Consider the following 4,717-nt stretch of genomic DNA (forward strand, 5'->3'; position numbering starts at 1 on the left):
GCCATCTTAGCTACGTCGCGGAAGAGGCGGAGCCAGGCTGAGCCAAAGTCGGCGCATTTTCCACATAGCCTGCATTAATAGAGTCATTTTGTAGTTTTTATAGTTTTTATAGCTGCTAGGCGTAAAGAGTTCACCGTTCAAAGCGGGATGTTTATTGCGGGGGAGGAGCCACGGCGGCAGTCGTGATCGTAATTTCCGGTTAGTGCACCACGGAGTACTCGATTTGGAACAGCACTCGCATCTGAAAAAATAACGTAGTAGATAGTGCGGATAGTATTCTTCCTTTAAGTATACTCATGGAAGTACGGGTATGGTCTCACGGAAATACGTGACACTGTCACGTTATTTAATCTATTGAAACGTGATCAGGGACACGTAGGCCTATTTTCTAAATTTTGTATTTCAATTGGAAGTAGGCTATTTGTCGTGTCACTAAGCATGACTTCCAAACTAAGGTTCTGTCCGGGAGCGTTCTCCCTAATGTCCCTTATGGAGCTCCGTACAGATATAATTGTCTTAGAACACTCCCATTCAGAATGCATTGGTTTACATTTCGTTCTGTGTAACACGCAAAAAGTCGGACTATCGTGCTCTGGAACACGCTTCAATAGATTAACGTTCGTGCGCAGGAGCACGCAATCGCGTGATACCGGGTTGCAACCACACACACACACACACACACACACACACACACACACACACACACACACACACACACACACACACACACACAAGCTCTTGCAGGCAGACTCAGAATCTTGAGCCCATTTATTAGGGAACAGGCGTTATCGGGATTCCATCACTGCATTCCCAGAATCCTGCATTGTGAAAGTCTTCCCTTTTTTTTTTAAATGTACAATGGCATTTTATTCTACATACAAAACAACCATAGTATTTTTCAGGAGTCCACGACCACCCTGCCCGTTTTGACACACAAAAGTAATTTGACACTTCTGGGATGAGCCAATGATTCATCTGTTTGGAAGGTTTTGTTGGAGACAAACAAAGAATCTTCAGGCAACAGATGTGACAGCTGTGACTGCTCTCTCTCTCCTTCGTCTGCTGGGTCCTCTGTGTTTGCCTACCTGCTACAGGTAGCCAGTGGGCGGGGCTGAGAGGCTTGTCAGCTGATGAGGTGCACCTGTGCAGGTCTGCCACGCAGGCTTTAGCCAGTCTCTCTCTCTTTCCACAGAGGCAGGTGGGCTTGGGTTCTGTTTAGGGTGCGTTTTGGACCTTTGGATTGGTTCCATGTTTTGTTTTATGTTAACACTATTCAACATCCCCACAGCACACTTTCCACTGCCCATATACATAGGCTAGTAGAAAGAATTGTGTGTTTGGTCAGTAGTTCAGTTGGTTGGTCACATATGTTGGTTTGCTGTTCAGGTTTGGTTTGTTGCATTTTGTTTGGGTATTTCCAACATGGTGGTTTGTTGGTTCGTTGTTCCCAGTATTTGTTTTGTCTGTCTGGGTAAGTTTCCTCCGTTCTGGCTCGGTCGGTCCTTGTGATTTTGGTACTGGTTTTCTGTCCAAACCATATGATCGCACATTTGCTAATCTTCCATACGCTACACTAATCCCTTTACAGATTTCATGATACTTACTTTATTCGAATAAATAACTTTATCCCTTATCATGTGTGGATCCCGATCTTTGCTCTGACCCGAGCCTCGTCTTAATGCAGCCAAGGAGATGGAAGAGCGTTATGAATAATTATTCGATGATTGTGTTGTACAATGAAAGACAGTAAAGATTCAATATGACTGGCAAAATAAGGATGGGATTTTATTTGAACAATAAAATATGTGTTGGGCAAATTATAGAGAGGCTGAGATTATAGATTTCATATTCAAAAGGCGAAGGGGTGAAAAAATTTAAGAAATATATTTAAGAAATATAGGCCTACTCAAAGCCCAAATCATTGATATCGTACCCTATCCAATAATAAAGAAATTTGAATTTGAATGGTAACAATTCCGTTAAATCCTCGTCCTCGTTTTGAACGTCTCACTCATGGCCGGATCAGTGTGTTCTTTCTGATTAGCTCTTAATTGAGATCACCTGTCACGCACCCCTTTATAAGGTGAACACAATGGGTTTATTTTAATTTTCGCATTGGCCTGTGTCAATCGAGGTTGAGTTTAGTGAGGGTTGAAAGTTTTCGATCTAGATTGCAGATCACTATTGTCACTTTATACAAACTGAAAGTATGCGTTGTTGCGTGTTTGTTTTTGTGGGCATTTGACTGAACAGCCCAGACAAATATTGCTACCAACATGGCACTTCAAAACAGACCACCGCAGTGAGTAAAAGTTATTTTCCTTTATTAATTGTTGACGTTTTTGGGCTGTCTCCTCAGACACAAGCCATCAGTATCCCTGCTCTTTGCACCTTGACATACATGTCGCCGCTGTTTGTTAACCTAGCTTTGCTGATTTTTATCTTGTGATGTGTGTGTTTTTCTTAACAGGTGTTAGATGACTGACAAGATCTATGGGGGGGCCCCCTTTGGGCCCCCCCATACCAACTTAGTCTTCAAAGGAATCTAGTGCCATGGGACTCCAGTGTCTTCAAAACATCCTCCGAATACATGTGTATGAATGGTCCACCGAAGGGTTGATCTGGAAGCCACCACGGGCCAAGCAGTAATCTGCTGCGTGGGCCGTAGTGGCTTCCAGAGCCATCTTTCGGTCTTGGTCAGGATTTGTTACAGTTGCCCCCCTCAATGTAGCAGGCTACGGGTTTCTGAAGAAGCCTGCTTTACGTAGCATTGGAGTACAAATATTGTGCAAAATGCTCATGTAATTGCACTAGCACTAGTAACCTGTAGATTAGCTTAGTTTAATGTCATTCCGTGCTGTCTCTGTCAAATGTGTGGCTTACTTTAAGTCCACAAGGCCCTCTGGTAAACCACGTTGGAACACCCCTGGACAAGGTGATTAGTCACTGGGTGTGTGCTAAAGTTTTGTTCCATTTTTCACTAGTTGGTTAAGGTTTGGTAGAATTGTTTGGATGCTAGCGACGCCAGGCCACAGTTGACACGGCCAGATGGCCTAGTGTGAGTGCAACCTTGAATGCATTTGTAGGCCTATACTGTTTACCATTGGATGTTTATGCAATTTGGCTTAATTCATCCGCAGTAAAGCTGCATTTGACTATTCCAGGGTCGTTTTGTACAGGCTTTCAATTGACCATGTTGACTAGTTTGTGGGAAGTTTTTATTTATTTATTTTTTTTACATTTGCTTACAATCCAACGGTTGTGACCACTTATGCAACTGGGCTGTGAACCTTGCAATTCTAGTTGCATATTTGTACACGCAAGCTTGTCCATTTCTATCGCCATCACTAACACTAGCTTCAGCATTTCCTTGTAGGCCATTAGCCGACTTGTGTATTGGAGCGATGATTTGGGTATTTTAAGATGCTTGAAAACCTCAAATAAAGCAAAATGCGTGTCTGGTGTGCAAGAGCCAATTTGTTGGCTTGCAGTAGTCGAGGAGTTGCCGTAGGTCGTAAGCCATCTGGAGGTTGTGGCAATGGAGGCTTGTGGTAGATCTGCCATCCAAGAAAGGTTAATTCTTCTGAAGCATGATAATAGTTTAGTAAATTGAATCTATTCATATAGAACTATAAAATCCAAGACTGCAGCCAGTAACTTGGATCACAATATGTGGAAAGTATTAGTCTTCATTTGTAACAACAGAATAATTAACATGACCAACTGGGTTTCTTCCATTTTCTAACTAGGGGGACTTGACTGGTGAGTCTACTGGATTAATCAGTAGCGGTACTTCGCCCAACAGAGTTGATGGCATGACTACAGGGTGACAAAGACAATTATTCCCTGCCTATCAAAAGAGACTTCTAAAACATATCTGCTAGAACAGTTCCTATACTTTTTGTATAATTTGGTCATGCTGCAAATTTACTTTTTGTAGTTGCTCCATATTTAGTTCTTTGACAGCCTCACCTGCTAGAAAAGTCTATTCAAATCGGCTAAATATAATGAACTAAATTAATAGCCATGAAATGTTGTCACTCGTACTAATGGCAAATACCCTCTTTCAGTTGGTGGTTCAACACTGATGTCTCTCTAGGCTTGAGGGAGAGCTCACAAGTAAATTACACGAATGTCCTGGAGCAATTGGGAATGCACTTTTATTTAGTCTACCTGACCAGGGACATCTTTGAACTATAGGTCACCTAACCCAAACTTTTCACTCTTGTTAGGTTGTCCTTTTCTCTTGTTTTAACCCGAAAGGGCTGAAATATCAACATTTCAGGTATTCTGTTTGGATAATGTGCAAAACTTGTGGCATCACTAATAAAAAAAATTAACAAATGTATTTTTCTTAATGTGGTTAAACTATTACAAGATTTGTATGCAAAATATTTCTGCTCAATTTGTGGTCAATGAAACTCTGAAATTTTATTTGATAAAACACAACTATGGGTTAAAGGTATTTGCTTTGGGCATCTTTTGATATTTTTAGAATCTAGCTCCATTGCCGTTAGAAATGGTGTCTCCCAGTACTGCAAAGTGCTTCCACAAGTTTAAAAAAGAATGGGCAGAAAAGGAACTGCCAACTAAATCTATTTAACATGGGTAGAAAGTTTCCATGGAAGCTCTTGGCTGCTGGTTCCCAACACAGCTCCACTGTTAGCCTGTGACCTTGCGTTTAACTTTTTTTGACTTTTGGTGACTTTCACAATAG

At 41.6% G+C, this 4,717-nt stretch overlaps 1 long non-coding RNA gene across 1 annotated transcript; it reads left to right on the top strand.

The window, feature by feature from the left end:
* Positions 1–2,123: 2,123 nt before the first annotated feature.
* Positions 2,124–2,719, top strand: LOC132462660 (uncharacterized). Its single transcript, XR_009526883.1, has 3 exons — positions 2,124–2,302; positions 2,471–2,564; positions 2,647–2,719. It is a non-coding gene; the product is annotated as an uncharacterized LOC132462660 (long non-coding RNA).
* The last annotated feature ends 1,998 nt before the right edge of the window (positions 2,720–4,717 follow it).

Source organism: Gadus macrocephalus, chromosome 8 (genome assembly GCF_031168955.1).
Source record: "Gadus macrocephalus chromosome 8, ASM3116895v1".
In the NCBI taxonomy this organism is placed as follows: Eukaryota; Metazoa; Chordata; class Actinopteri; order Gadiformes; family Gadidae; genus Gadus; species Gadus macrocephalus.